We start from the raw sequence: 15012 nt of genomic DNA on the forward strand, positions 1-15012 counted from the left end.
GCTCAATTCAGGTTAACTATGATTGTTATTGTTATGGGTAAAGCACTTTCTGCAATGCCTGGTGCACAGCAGGTACTCCTAGATAGAAGGTGCATAGTGTTATTGACTTGGCCTGGGCTAAGTTCCACCCAATCCTCCTAAAGCTGTGTCCTGGCCCGGGGTGCACTCCTAGGTTCCAGAGTTAGTATTGAATAGGTACCACCCTATGGCTGCCATCAACTACTGCAGCCTCGACCTCAGATCATACCGTACTCTAGGGTTGTTCCATTCAAACAGTAGAACACCCCTGTGCTTTTCCTTAGGAGACCAGGAACAGTGGAGACTGAACAGAGGACTAGATTTGAGAGATAATTCAAGAAGGTGTAGTCAACAGCACTTTATGACTAGTTAGGTGTCCAGGAGCAAGGAGGTGGATTTGTCTAAGGTAGTGGTCCCCAATAATCTCAGATTGTTGCACTGGCAAGCCAGGTGGGCGAACAGAGGGCATTTGGCAATGTCTGGAGGCATTTGTTGCAACTGGGGTTGGGATGCTCCTGGCATCTAGTGGGTAGAGACCAGGATTACTGCCAAGTGTCCTGCACTACACAAGGCAGCTCCCCACAATAAAGAATTACCCAACTCAAAAAGTCAAGAGTGCAGAGGTCCGTACATCCTGGTCTGGGATGATTTTCAGAGTTTTACCTGGGAATCCAAGGCATCAAGAAAAGCTGTGAAAAGCCTTCCACAGGAGCTGTTACTACCATGTACAGCTAAAGGATTAGGTAAGTCTGAGGAAAACCCTACCCAGGAACTAACACATCTTATAGGATTCTCTAAAGTGACAGAAAGGGGTCCCCGCTATATCGGAGCTGATGGACTGACGGCTCCCACCACCGGCTCAGGAATGGGCGCACAAAACCATTCTGAAGTCTCAGGAAGCTGGCCCATTTAAATGTGCGCGGCCCAAGAGAAAGGCATCTGAGAAACCATGGCACTCCCTTTTCAAAAAGAGTTGGAGAACTATAAGAACATTGATGAAGGTGAGCTTTTTGGAAAACTCTCAGAAGAGGAACGGAAACACTTGGAAAATGTTCTTGATGACCTAGATCCCAAGAGTGCCCTGCTACCAGCTGGATTCTGACAAAAAGACCAGGCACAGAAAACCGCCACCGGACTCTTTGACTGTGGGCACCTCCTCCTGTACCTGGCGAAGGAGGCTTTGGAACAGAAAGACAGGGAAGACTTTGTTCCTTTCACAGGAGAAAAGAAAGAGAGAGTCTTTATCCCCAAAGAAAAGCCTGTAGAAAAGAAGACAAAGTAACCCTTGATCCAGAACTGGAAGAAAGTTTAGCCAGTGCCTCCGACACTGAACTCTACAATCTTGCAGCTGCTCTTGGAGAACACAATTTGCTCAATAACCCAAAGTGTGATGAAGAAACACCCAACACTCAAGGTGGCAAAGGACCTGTGAAAAATGTCAAGAAGTTCAGCCTGGCTGAACTCGACATTGTAGAGGGCCGCCTGGGAGGCACCTGGGCATTTCCTTAATGGGCTTAGGCCGAGTCACGCCCTGGGAACATGCTTCCCCAATGAGGCTGGACATGTTAATCAGTTCTGACTTCACGGCAGCCCAGGTGTCAGCAGGGGCGGGTCTAGATATGTAAATCCAGTAATGCTAGGGCCTAGTTAAGAATGCAAATAAGCTCCTTTGATCCTAAGTTTTGGTGTTACTTCCTGGATTTTGGGGATATAAAATAAACCTGCTGGGTGGCTCAGGGTTGTCGTCATGCTGCCTCTCCATCAGAGAGGAAAGATGGCGTCCCACCCAGCCCCAGCTTCATGAATCTATTTTTGCTTCTTGTTTTCTTTATTTCTATTATTTCTCAATCCCTGGCCGCCTCCACTTAGAACCGGTTCGTTCATCTCTCTTTCCGCGTGGGACTCGGAAAAGGGGAGATCCCCGCCATGTCTGGCCCCCGCCGCATCAGGCCCCCGCAGACGTGACCCTGTGGCAACTGCTTTTGCAGATATGCTGAAAGTAAACAAGACCTTGAAAAGTCTAAACATAGAATCCAATTTTAAAACTGGAGCTGGAATCCTGGCCCTGGAAGAGGCACTAAGAGAAAATGACAACTTGACAGAAATCAAGATCGATAACCAGAGACAGCAGTTGGGAACAGCTGTAGAGACAGAACTTGCCCAGATGCTCGAGGATAATTCAAGGACCCTCAAATTTGGATATCAGTTTACCAAGCAAAGGCCACGAACAAGGGTGGCAACTGCCATCACAAAAAATAATGACCTGGTTCGTAAAAAGCGAGTGAAGGAGACTGAAAGTAAAATTCTATGAGAGCCCTAGCTAGTTTGGCTCAGTGGATAGAGCATCAGCCTGTGGACTGAAGGGTCCCAGGTTTAATTCCGGCCAAGAGCACATGCCCAGGTTGCAGGCTCGATCCCCAGTAGGGGTGTGCAGGAGGCAGCCAATCAATGGTTCTCTCTTATCATTAATGTTTCTATCTCTCTTTCCCTCTCGCATCCTCTCTGAAATCAATAAACATATTTTAAAAAAATTTTCTATAAGAGGCGAAGTTTCATCATGGCGGCCATTTAAAAATAAACAAAAGCTCTTCTCCTTCCCAACCGGGACTATTTTATCAAAGGTTGTTCATTTCTGTTAACCCCAAAAGTAATATTTAATTTTTATTCCTTTTTAGCACTACTTATTTATTTGGAATTTTTAAAATACATACGGTTGTTTTATTTGCTCATGGGCACCTCTGGCAACTTGCACCAATGGACATAGGCAGGTCTTAGTGAGTGACAACAACTGAAAACAATTTAACCATCTTCATATTAGGTTGTCTTGCTTACATAAACGTTTTATAACCACTGAAAAGCATTTAGTATGTAAGTGTGTTTGTAACTGATTATGACAGAAGCCTGTCTCTGTTTACATGCATAGCTTTGAGTTAGGCTAAATACATCAGAAGTCTTCCACTGACCACATAAGAAGCTAGTATTGCCAAAACCGGTTTGGCTCAGTGGATAGAGCGTTGGCCTTCGGACTGAAGGGTCCCAGGTTCGATTCCGGTCAAGGGCATGTACCTTGGTTGCGGGCACATCCCCAGTAGGAGGTGTGCAGGAGGCAGCTGGTCGATGTTTCTCTCTCATCGATGTTTCTAACTCTCTATCCCTCTCTCTTCCTCTCTGTGAAAAATCAATAAAATATATTTAAAAAAAAAAAAAAGAAGCTAGTATTGCCAGTCTTTCACTGGGTGAGAAACGGGATCCAACTTAGCACAAATTCTCTTAGTTCCAGAAATACCACTGAATGCACATGCTCCCAGTGATCAAAGATCAGTGGAGTCACCTTCATAAAAACATTATTATACTTTAACTAGCCTTAGTAAATAAGTATAAAATGTTTATTAGCCCACAAATACAACTTCAAGCCAGACTCATGGGTAGCAAAATGAATTGGCACACCTACCTTTACTAACTATTCAACATAAATTCAATCTTTAACCTGACTCTGATGGATAACTTTTTACAAAGTTGTTTTAAAGTTTTCCAGATAGGATGGGATATTTTTTAATTTTAGTAAGAAGGAGGCTTTTAAAATAGTATGTGCCTAAATAAAACAATAATAATTGCAAATAAATAAATAAAGTCACAGAAGGGGAAACATTATTATAGATCATTTATTTTTTTGAGTTTAATATTTATAATTGTTATATATATGTATAGCTTTAATACTATTGCTGACAGTGTATACAGCTGTTAATCACACTGAAGGACTTAAACAGGATATATGTCGTATTAGCTGGAAATTCTCAGAACAGATCACATAATCTTGTAGTGCAACTCGGAGATCCATTGGATTTCTATGTAGAAAAAAAAAAAAAAAGCAGTAACTGTGAATCAAGGAAAAGATTCCAGTTATGCCTCCTAATATTTGCCATAACAAGGAAGCAGTCAGACCCCCACCCTTCCCTTTTTCTTTTTTTAAAATATATTTTATTGATTTTTTACAGAGAGGAAGAGAGAGGGATAGAGAGTTAGAAACATCGATGAGAGAGAAACATCGACCAGCTGCCTCCTGCACAACCCCCTACCAGGGATGTGCCCGAAACCAAGGTACATGCCCTTGACCGGAATCGAACCTGGGACACGCTCTATCCACTGAGCCAAACCGGTTTCGGCCCCACTCTTCCCTTTTATATAGACTCTACACTGAAGAAAATGCAGCTGTTCTTGGAGTACACAAAAGTAAAATCAGGAAGCAGGTGAGGACTATTGTTCAGCAGGTCCAGGAAAGTGAACCAGGAAGATAGGACCTTCTCGTGTACCTGGGAAGGGAAGAAATGTTTGAGAACACGGGCCTCTTAGATCTTTCCAGCAACATACTTCAATCAATAATTCAGGCAGAGGTCCACTCCTCTGGACTCTCAGCTGGAAACCCCTCTCACCTACTAGGAATTCCTGCAACATCTAGGAAGATCCCAAGGACTTGTCCTGCGGTTCTTGTCTTTTCTATTGGAAGTTCCAACCTGAGTCTCCGATAGTTGCACTGGCAAACCTGGTGGGCAACTTAGTCTCTCCTGCATCTAGGTCTTGGCTCTTTAGGCTGTAAGTCCTCAGCTCTGAGTGACTTGGCACCTTGACTGCAGCTCCCTATAAGAGAGACCTTTCCTGTGGGGGCCTAGACAGCTTCTAGCCATCATAGGGGTCCCTCTGTGCTTGTCTCTCTACCCCTGAATGTGTCTCTGGCTCTGACCTCTAGGAAATCCTATTATTTGCAAAAAATTCTTTCTCTGGCCAAAGTTGTGAAATATTTGTCCTACTCGCATGTTAATTGTTTTTCTGACTCTTGATGAAATCTAGCTTCTTTACCAGTATCTGGTGGTAATCATTATATTCAAATGTTGGGTAGCATCTCTCCTCTGCCTACTTACTTGTTTCCATTAAGGCCTGATGTGATTTTTAAAAACATTTTTTAGACTCCTTGCAAAAACTCACAGTTCCTCTACAACTGAAAAAAGTTTCTGAAACTGAAAGCTCTGAGTTTCTGTTTTGTCTTTAGAATGGTTCCTCTTCTTCTTCTTCCTCTTCTCCTTCTCCTTCTTCTTCTTCTATGGATTTCAGAGAGGAAGTGAGAGAGAGAAACATCAATGATGAGAGAGACTTATTGATCAACTGCCTCCTGCATGCCCCATGCTGGGAATCAAGCCCGCAACCCAAGCATGTGCCCTGACCGGGAATTGAACCATGACCTCCTGGTTCATAGGTTGATGCTCAACCACTGAGCCATGCCAGCCGGGTAAAATGCTTCTATTTTTTTAGAGAAATTTCAGAGCACATTTCCATGGAAATATTCCAATATCTAATCAAATTTTTTATATATATATTTTATTGATTTTTTACAGAGAGGAAGGGAAAGGGTAGAGAGCTAGAAACATAGATGAGTAACATCGATCAGCTGCCTCCTGCACAATCCCCAACGGGGATGTGCCCGCAACTAAGTTACATGCCCTTTACCGGAATCGAACCTGGGACCCCTAAGTCTGCAGTCCGACGCTCTATTCACTGAGCCAAACCAGTCAGGGCTAATCAAATTTTTTAATGATTCTACCTTTGAAATCTTGAAGTGATCCTCTTGTTTTCTGACCATACTCCCCTTCTACCCAGCTTTCAGGTTCTTTCTCCTAGAACAAGTCATAGAGAACACTAGTTCCCTGACCTCCTTCAGTCACCACAGTACTGCCTCAGTTCAGACACCTGCATATTTGCCTGGGGTTTTAACGCAGTGGGCATACCACTCTGCCTGGAACCAAGTCTTCCGAGTCCCCTGATTTTCCATTGCCACATATTCTGGTATTTTTCCATAACACATCTTCCTTGAAACCCAGCATATCATTCTGACCTTTTTGCACAGCAGGGAGGGTGAGAGCTTGGCTGGACTAGAAACTGCCCTAGCTGCTCTCTCTTCTAGGATATCGGTCCTGTCTTTTTAGGAACCTAATACTCTTCAGCAGTTGATTGAAGGACCTGTTGTTCTCTGCCCTGTGGCTTCTTCTATTACATGATGGCCTCACCACTCCCACCCGGAACACAGTCCTAGACTCACCTGAGCCACTGGAGAAGCAGTTGAAGTTACTGTCTGTATGGCCTCTTCCCAAGCTCTACCCTGTGGGAACTTGATGAAGGCCATCTGTAAGCAGACTGTGAGAACTTAAGAGCGTGGCCAGCTCCTCAATCAAGAAATGGCCCAATAGAAACTGTTTCTAGATGTGAGCCTGAACTGTAAACAACTGCAGAAAAACAGCTAGCTTTTTAAAAAATTATTATTTTAATCATCACCCAAGGATATTTTTCCATTGATTTTTTAGAGAGAGTTGAAGAGAGAGGGAAAGATAGAAAGAAATATCAATATGAAAGAAACACATCAATTGGTTGCCTCCTGAATGCACCCTGACCAGGGATGGGGAGGAGCCTGCAACCGTGGTACGTGGCCTTCACCGGAATCGAACCCAGGACCCTTTGGTCCACATATCAACACTCTATCCACTGAGCCAAACCAGCTAGGGCACAGCTAGCATTTTGATCTCACACAGCTCTTGTGCCCACATGTCTTCCCTGCCTCCCAAGCCCCCTGCATGCCTTGTTTTGTTTTGTTTTCTATACTCTATATAACCTTATACTGAGAAAGCCTGAGGCACAGAAAACTTTACCAGCTGATCACCACTGGTGTGCATGTAAGTCCTAATAAACCCATGTCTTTCACATCCAGTCTTTCTGGTTATTTCTTTGGAATCAACAAGCAATACACTGAGGTTTTCTCAGACCTCAGCTCTTTGCATAACACTGTTATATCCTATCTAATAAAAGAGTAATATGCAGCCCTAGCTGGTTTGGCTCAGTGGATAGAGCATTGGTCTGCAGACTCAAGGGTCCCAGGTTCGATTCTGGTCAGGGGTGTATACCTTGGTTGTGGGCACATCCCCAGTGGGGGGTGTGCAGGAGGCAGCTGATCGATGTTTCTCTCTCATCGATGTTTCTAGCTCTCTATCCCTCTCCCTTCCTCTCTGTGAAAAATCAATAAAATATATATTTTTAAAAAAGAGTAATATGCAAATTGACCACACCTCTGCCACACCCACAAGTCACGCCCACCAGCCAATCAGGAGCGAGTATGCAAATTAACCCAACCAAGATGGCTGCCGCCACGGAGCGAGCAGGAGGCTTGGGTTTCTCCTAGCTATTTGTTGAGAAAAATATGTGAGGCAAATGGCCCACTATAATGAATATTCAGGCACCTGATGTGAGAGCCTCTATAAATTGTGTAACACTTCCCTGGATTGAGAAGCTCAATAGCTCTTGTCAGTTAATAATGGAAGGCTTTCAACTGAAAGTAATGTGAATTTTGATGGAATTCTAGTTCTGCTAATGTTAGGCCAAAAAAGCTATTTCATGGAAATCACTGACTCACTTATTCTGTATGTGTGTGTTTTCCTGCCATTTTACATTCAATTAAAAAAAGATTTTATTTGCTTCCAGTTCTCTTAATAGCTGGGGTGACTTTTCCTCTATTTCTTCAGTACAGCCCACATACCAATCATCAACCGTGTTGTTGGCCATGTCTGTACTCAGAGCTCACAGAATGGCCTTCTTGCTCAGAATGAAATTTCATGCATTCTTGCCACAGAGCTCATATCTGAAACATGTATCATGAACTCACACTAACTTCCCTATGAAGAATTAAATTGTATGGCTTTGATTTAGCCTTATGATTTTAAAGAAACTCTTTCAATTTAGGATCCATAATCCCTAACAGACCCTAATCAGACTCTACCCCAGGAGTCTTCTTGTTTCATGAGAGATGAAGGGAGCTGTCTGGAGGATGCTAAAAGCTATGAATCCTCCATGGAGAAAATTTCCATAGACAAAATATGCATTCAATTTTCAGGTACCCAAGAATCTTAGTTATCCTATTCATAAACCCATAGTTAAGAATCTATGCCTATCTGGACTGGGTAAATGTATTAAAAATATCTATAGAAAGAAAGTATCCATCAGAAGGTTTATTGGTTAGATATGCTTATATAAAAAAGAAACCACAGGGACAAACACTATCAGTGTCCATCCAAATAGCATCCATGGAAGAGAAGACTCTGGACCAAAAAATCCATCAAATGTTCTGGATGAGTAGCTATTTGTTGAGAAAAAGATGTGAGGCAAATGGCCCACTGTAATGAATATTCAGGCACCTGGTGTGAGAGCCTCCATGAATTGTGTAACACTTCCCTCCCTGGATTGAGAAGCCAAGCCAAATAGCTCTTGTCAAATAATATGGACAGCTTTGAACTGAAAGTAATGTGAATTTTGATGGAATTCTAGCTCTGGCTAAAGTTAGGCCACGAGGGCTGTTCTATGGAAATCACTGATTCACTTATTCTGTTTTTTTTTTTTTTCTTTTTCTTCCATTTTTCTTCTGCCCTTTCCCATTCCATAGACACAAAATATGCATTCAATTTTCCTGGGCAGGAGAAGAGTGTCACCCTAACTTAATGTGAAGTCATTAACCTTTCAAATGATCAAATTCCCTTTGTTTTGAAGTCATGCATGCCAGACAAATTTCTGATTATAATTTGACTCCTTGGGTAACCTACCTATTGGGCAAAAGTGCCCTGACCAGAGAATATAAATATCCAGTCCACTCGGCAGAAAGAGTTCCAGCTGAATTAACGAACCTAGTTATTCTATGTGTTTTTAATACAGCATTCTCTGTTAAATTGATTAATAAGAGTCCACACATAAAAGATGGTTCTATGTTTCTGAACTTTTGTAGCAAGGTAAATACCTCTATAAAAGATTGATCCATGTTTCTAAGCCTGCGAGGCAGAGGGAATATGATAGATTTGTCAAATTTCCAATTTAAATGTCCCAAATGTGTTGTATTAGGACAAAGAGTCAATAACCCTATAAATTTTATTCTGGGCCTAAACAAGAAGAGCCAGATATGGAATTGTGAGTCTCTTCTGCACAACAAAGGGATTTAGGCTATTTATATACTTTAGGAGTTACAGACACCAGTCACAGTTATGCAGTTTCCCATGACAACCAATTGTTATGCAATGCTTTGAGATTCCAGGTTGCCTACCATAGAAAATAATATTAAAATTTTGAAGGCCCAATGTTTTTTGTTAATTCTCACCTGAGAATATTTTTTCCATTGCTTTTCAGAGAGAGGGGGAGGGAGGACGAGGAGGGGAGAGAGAGAGAGAAAGAGAGAGAGAGAGAGAGAGAGAGAGAGAGAGACATCAATGTGGGAGAGACACATCGATTGGTTGATTGGTTGCCTTCTGCACCCACCCCGCCTGGGGTGGGGAGCGACCCCGCAGGCAACCCAGGTATGTGCCCTTGATCCTTTGGTGCACAGGCCGACACTCTAACCACTGACCCAGGCCACCAGGGTGAAGACCCCAGTGTTTTTAAAGAGACTTTCCAGATAACTTTACAAAGCAAGAATATATTGAACAGGGTGGCTACAAATAAAAATCCTGAGAGCTATAGTCTATTCATGAGAGCTATAGTCTTGTGACTACTATTCTCAGCCTTCACTTTTCTCTAACAGGATCTTGAGAATGGCTTCATCGCTCTGAATTTCATCTCTGACTTACACCTTAATAATATTTCTCTCTCTACAGTTTCTTTTTATAGGCAACTAATAGAAAAGAAGGCTGCAAACTCTGACTTCAGCATGATTTTATTAGCCAGAACTCAATGAGAAATGCAATATTTGTACAAACCTAGGAATTAATACATCAAATGTGAAAAAGTAAATTTTAAGAAAAATATTCAAATATCACCCAGCGCATGAATGGTCTCCTAGGTTGAGTCTAAACTCTCAGTCTGGTCTCTTAAGTCCTTAAACAGATTGTCCCCACTCCACCCATGTATCCACTTTCCCCTCAATCCCAGATCAGTCTCTATACCAGCCAGGCAAAGTGTCTTAGTGTGGGTTCCCTCAAAAGCTAACTGTAAGATTCCAGAGCAGGTAGTTTATTTGGGGGATGCAGGGGCCACCTACAGGGGAGATAGAGAAGTGACATAGGGAAGGGAAGACAGCCAGAAAAGGGTATGTTACTAAGTCAACTTATCAAAGACCAACTAGAAAAGGGTACAAAGCATACCTCAGACTCATCTCACTAGAGAGATGGGGGAGCTGGGGTATTTTACACCAGGTCTCATCAGTCATTGGCCCAGGGCTGATCCAGGAAGTATTCATCCCCCAGAACTTCCAGCTTGCTGAGTTTGGGTGAGTGAGACAGCTTTCTGTGGTTCTGGAACAGCCCTCAGATACAGAGATATATCAGGAACAGAGATGGTTGTCTGAGGAAGATATAGGCAGGGCACTGAGAGCATCCTATATAATAAAAGCCCAGCGACCATAACAGCAGAACGACCAGAATGACCACTCAACCAGTTACCATGAGGTGCACTGAATACCTCTCGGCCCCTTTCCCCAGCTGGCAGGCTCTCATCGCCCAATGGTGAACAGGGACCCGGGAGTGGGTGCCAGGCCAAGGCCCCCACCCTGCCAGTCGCCCCACACACAGAAGGCAACCTGTGGTGGAGGCAGGGCCACAAGTGGGCAGGACCAGCTGACCTCTCAGGCCCCCCTGCACCCCGCCCCGACCATCAGGCTCCAAGAGCCCGAAAGCAAACTTGGAACCTGGGTGGGTGGTGGCGGGGGGCGGGGTCAGCCGCCAATAGCCAGGGAAGATGGCCCTGATTGCAGGCTAGGCCTAGGAACCATATCTGCTCATGAACTTTGTGCACCAGGCCTCTAGTCTGTATATAATGTTCTATGAGCATCCTGTACATGACCTTTTATTTTATTTATTTTTTAATTCTCATCTGAGGATATGTTTTTATTGATTTGAGAGAGAGAGGAAAGGAGAGAGAGAGAGAGAGAGAGAGATCAATGTGAGAGAGAAACATCAACTGATTGCCTCCCATACATGCCCCAACCTGGGATTGAACCCACAACCTAGGTATGTGCCCTGACTGGGAATTGAACCCACAACCCTTTGCTGCATGGGATGATGCTCCCACAAACTGAGCCATGTGGCCAGGGCTACAGTGACCTTTTAAATGAATTCAGAACCAGAGTCAACTTCAAATAAAAGTGAAAAGTATGTCAACTCTAATAATTGCTCCTTCCTTTTCCCAAACATTCTGCAACAGTAAATTTTTTAAAATATATTTTATTGATTTTCCACAGAGAGAAAGAGAGAGGGATAGAGAGCTAGAAACATCAATGAGAGAGAAACATCAACCAGCTGCCTCCTGCACACCCCCCACCAGGGATGTGCCCGCAACCAAGGTACATGCCCTTGACCGGAATCGAACCTGGGACCCTTGCTGGTCGATGTTTCTCTCTCATCGATGTTTCTAGCTCTCTATCCCTCTTCCTTCCTCTCTGTGGAAAATCAATAAAATATATTTAGAAAAAAAAAAGAAATAAAGTCAATAAAAACATATTTAAAAATTAAAAGGTGAAGTCAGTTTCATCCTATGTATGGGGAGTTTTTCTTCATATACTTTTCCTTTTCCTTAATATAGAGGCAATGTCCAGAATCTAAATGATGAGTATGTTTTGGCTCAGCATGAATTAAGGATGAAAAATCATTTTGTATCCATTGACATGATGCAGTCAGAAGTATATTCTAACTTGCAAAACTTGTGTCCCTAAGCAAAATTTAACAATTGAGACAAATGAATATCAGACCATAACTAAATCTTAAGAGAAATAAACCAATGAATAGTAAGTTCCCCTCTTCTGATGTAAAGTTTAGTGAGAGGTGGATTCAACTGGGATGTTCAAGAGTTGGGTGAGATGGAAGTGTGGCATGGAGTGGAAGAGAGAGGATCCTGTTAAATATTTGAGCCCTGGTCATTCTCGGATCAATGTGATTGATTTATATTGCATCCATCCCATTAGGAAGATCCTTTCATCTCAACTATCTCCTGAGGGTGCCCCAGGACAGGGGAAAGGAGAGCTGCAGAGCTGAGCCATGGCCCGGAGCAGCCTTTACCAGCATGTTCGGGTGAGTCACATCCATCTTGAAGGGAGTATGCACAGGGTTTCCTGCTAAGAAGCCAGGTGGTACTGAAAAGTTGGGGTCCTTTTATAGTTTTCTCTTGCATAAAACAAAAATATTCTTACCTGACATAGACTTTGTAATTTTATTTATTGATGTTTAACTTTCTGATTGAACAGAATGTGTATTATGGCAATAGCAGAGAAGATAAATACTTTTAACTGTAACAATCTTATATAATAAAAGGGTAATATGCAAATTGACCAAATAGTGGACCCACCAGAATGACCTCGGCCCGCCCCTGAGCAGGCACACCCCCCCCCCCCCAATCAGGGGCGGGGCCGGCTGGCAAACTGCCCGCAGCACTTCACCCTAGCCGGCCCATCCCAATTTCTTTAAAAGCTGGGGTCAGCCCTAGTCAGTTTGGCTCAGTGGATAGAGCTTCAGCCTTCAGACTCAAGGGTCCTGGGTTCGATTCTGGTCAAGGGCATGTACCTTGGTTGCGGGCACATCCCCAGTAGGGGGTATGCAGGCGGCAGCTGAATCGATGTTTCTAACTCTATCTCTCTTCCTTCTTCTCTATAAAAAAGTCAATAAAATATATTTTTTTAAAAAAGTTGGGGTCAAGGTACACAGTCTATAGGAGATAAAACCAGATGTAAAGGTGTAAGTTAGCATTTGAAGTTACAAATGTAATAAATAAGGAAATCAAAGCAATGCTCTAAGCATATTGGGTGGATTAGAAAAGGAAGGTCAATTCTAAAACTACTGACAACAACAAAAATTTTTAAGCACCAAGGAAAAGGGAAAATACACAGAGGAAAGAAAATAGATTTAAACCGTAAGTTTCAGATGGAGAAAGGAAAGAAGTTTAGATGAAACCTTTAGAAACAGTATTTGTTTCCATTCGACTTTTATGAAGTATTTGATGCTCTCCTTGAAGTGAAAATTACTCTAGGAAAATTGGATTTTTAAAAAATCCTTATCTGAGGATAGTTTTTCCATTGAATTCTAGTGAGAGTAGAAGAGAAGGCGAAGAGAGATGGAAGGGAGGGAGGAGGAGGAGAGAAAAAGAAACATTGAGACGTGAAAGAGACCTGTCAATTGGTTGTCTCCCCAATGCACCCCAACTGGAGCTGGTGAACCTGCAACCAAGGTACATGCCCTTGACCAGGAATCAAACCCGAAACCCTTCCATCCATAGGCCGATGCTCTAACCACTGAGCCAAATCGGACAGAGCTCTTTTTCTTGTTGAATAATTGGTATGTGAGTGATGCAATGAGTCAGGTCATCTGGACATGTATACTTTGGAGCCCAAGGATGCTTGAGCTTGGGGTTAAAAGAGAAAATAAAAATGGGGACTTATAAATTGGAGGGACAAAACTATAATTAAATCACATGGTTTGGTTTGACAGTTTTGCACAGTGTTGGTGGGAAAAATTAGCAGCTGAAAAAAGGGGTGAAGTTGACTAATACTATCTCATATTAGAGAAAAGTAACAAGAACCATGGTAAAAGTTGAGGTAACTTAAACACATGATATGATATATTTATAACACCTTACAATGGGCGGGGAGGAGCCAACAGGAAAAGGAAACTCTTCCTGTGGCGTCACAGTGGCCCGAGAAAACTCTCCTATCACTTGCCTTCCTCCAGCTGAGGAGGGGCACCAGCCAGTGTGCGCCCCTAGCTCCAGATGTTGACTCTAATACTTTTCTCCTGGAAGAAGAGCTAAGATTCTGGAAAGAAACAAACTGCCCCCATCTCTTGACATAGTAAGCATTTCAGACTGAGCCTGGAAAATCCCGTCATTCATTCAAGAAAGCAAGAATGCATTTAGAGTGATACCTGGGCAGCACTGACAAAGCCAGAAAGGCCAGCCTATAAACAGGGCTGTGAGTGGCTAAAGAGGGACCTACATGAACCCCAGAGAGGGAACAATGACCTCAGCGAATCAGAACTAGTCAAGTCTGTTAAAAGAACTGTGAGCCAAAACCGGTTTGGCTCAGTGGATAGAGCGTCGGTCTGCGGACTGAAAGGTCCCGGGTTCGATTCCGGTCAAGGGCATGTACATTGGTTGCGGGCACATCCCAGGTAGGGGGTGTGCAGGAGGCAGCTGGTCGATGTTTCTCTCTCATCGATGTTTCTAGCTCTCTGTCCCTCTCCTTTCCTCTCTGTAAAAAATCAATAAAATATATTAAAAAAAAAAAAAAAAAGAACTGTGAGCTCTTTTATTAATCCTAAATAATTAGAGGGAAGATTTCACAAAGGAACCAAAAGTTGGCAATAAAGGTGCACACTAGGGCCCTGGCTCTGCTTTTGAGAGAAGAGGTTGTGGTGTCAGCAGGTTCTAGGCGATTTGAGCTCCAGTCGGGATGATGACCGAGGTTTTCTGAAACAGCAGTCTGGGGAAGAAGGTCCATGTGAAGTGCAACACCGATGACACCATGGGGACCTTGATCGCAGCACAAATTGGTACCCATTGGAACAAGATCATACTAAAGAAGCGGTACATGATTTTTAAGCACCACATTTCGCTGGGAACTATGAAATCCATGACGGGATGAACCTGGAGCTTTATTACCAATAGAGCAGAATTCCTTCCCCCTGCCCAGCCCTCTCCTCCCTTCTCTCCCCTCCCTCCCCCAAGTATGGATGCTTGTTTTTAAAAAGTCATGATAAGAAAAAATTTAGAAGCAGGAACAAAAAGGTACACACTAGTTTGCAATATTACTGATTTAAAGTTTTACATATTGATCAGCCCACACTTTTTTGAGTCAAGCAGTGGTATTTTGGCCAAACCCCAGAATATAAGCTATAGGAATAATAAGCTAGGGAAAAAAGAAATCCTAGAAAGACACAGGTAAAACATGGGAAATATTTATAAAAGGCAGGCGGATGCTTGTGGAAGGTGGGAAATAATAGT

The 15012-nt window shown here is 43.0% G+C and overlaps 2 pseudogenes; both read left to right on the top strand.

Annotated features, from left to right (window-relative positions):
* The first annotated feature begins 967 nt into the window (after window positions 1-967).
* On the top strand, window positions 968-2329 carry LOC129151299 (tropomodulin-2-like; annotated as a pseudogene).
* Window positions 2330-14464: 12135 nt separating this feature from the next.
* LOC103293569 (ubiquitin-like protein 5) lies at window positions 14465-14676 on the top strand (annotated as a pseudogene).
* The last annotated feature ends 336 nt before the right edge of the window (window positions 14677-15012 follow it).

The sequence above is a fragment of the Eptesicus fuscus genome, chromosome 13 (genome assembly GCF_027574615.1).
Source record: "Eptesicus fuscus isolate TK198812 chromosome 13, DD_ASM_mEF_20220401, whole genome shotgun sequence".
Lineage (NCBI taxonomy): Eukaryota > Metazoa > Chordata > Mammalia > Chiroptera > Vespertilionidae > Eptesicus > Eptesicus fuscus.